Genomic DNA, 1,131 nt, shown 5'->3' on the forward strand with positions numbered 1-1,131 from the left:
GTTCATCTTAGACTTTTGTCATTTTTGCCATGATTATTGTGTGCATCCTATGCCTGTGAGTCCTTCACATGTTTTGTTAAGCATTTTGTCTTCTTTCTAGAGGTGCAACCCATGCATTTTTAGGATGTGTGTGGTGACTTATGCAAGCTTGCAAAGTGAGGCACCCGGTAAATCTGTTTTCAGAGACTTAGTTGTTTTCACTAAGTCTGGGATTATTTAGTTCATGATGCCATATGTTCAGCTTGTTTCTTAGTGATCCGTGCCTCTTTTGAGGATGATCAGTAAAGGATTTTTGTTAATCATGTTATGCTCTATCCATCCATGTCTTTGTTTGCAATTTTGGAGCACCGTAGCTTGAGTCAATCGAGCTCTACTTTTGCTTCGTTGTGAATCTGGGCAGATCGTCAACTCGTTTGCGATTTTGCCGATGCTATTGTAGTTGATCCGTGCATGCTATGCCATTGATCTTGCAATGTCTAACTAGTATTTTGTGCCTTCTTAATGGATGTATGCTTGCCTTGCCATGACTTGCACCGTGGTGAGTGCATCGAGCTCGTTTACATGCCTTCGCGAGTTATATTTCAGCATGTCTCAGTTTTCACTAAGTCTGAAAACTGATTGTGTTTTAGCTATGTTCGTGTGCCCGTTACTATATTTTGTGATCCCTTTTGGCCTCAGGTCACTTTGGTACTTTTGTTAAGCTTGTTGAGTAGCTCCATGACATGTTCTTACTTGTCATATTGAGGTCATGTATCATGTTGTTTTGCTGCTCCAAAGAGGGCTTCGTGATCTGAAATTTCAGACTAGTGTTAATTTCACTAAGTCTGGAATCTGTTTTGCATTTGCGTTTTTGCCATGCTTGTTTGAACCTCATAATGGATGAATTGGCCGTAGCTCAATGCTAGTCTTTTGTTAAGCATCTTGTGTGCATCCCTGCCATGTATTTTGTTGTCATGTTTGGTGGCTGTAGCATGTTCGTTGCATTGCATATAGATGCCTACTTGCTGTAAATCGCAGACCGGTGTCATATATTAAAACGCTTGTCATTTCCAAACCGTAACTCCGATTCCAATGATCTTTATATCGTTTTCAAGCGATTTCATCTGATCTTTCCAGTGGCACCCTTGGAAT

The sequence above is a fragment of the Triticum aestivum genome, chromosome 5D (assembly GCF_018294505.1).
Source record: "Triticum aestivum cultivar Chinese Spring chromosome 5D, IWGSC CS RefSeq v2.1, whole genome shotgun sequence".
In the NCBI taxonomy this organism is placed as follows: Eukaryota; Viridiplantae; Streptophyta; class Magnoliopsida; order Poales; family Poaceae; genus Triticum; species Triticum aestivum.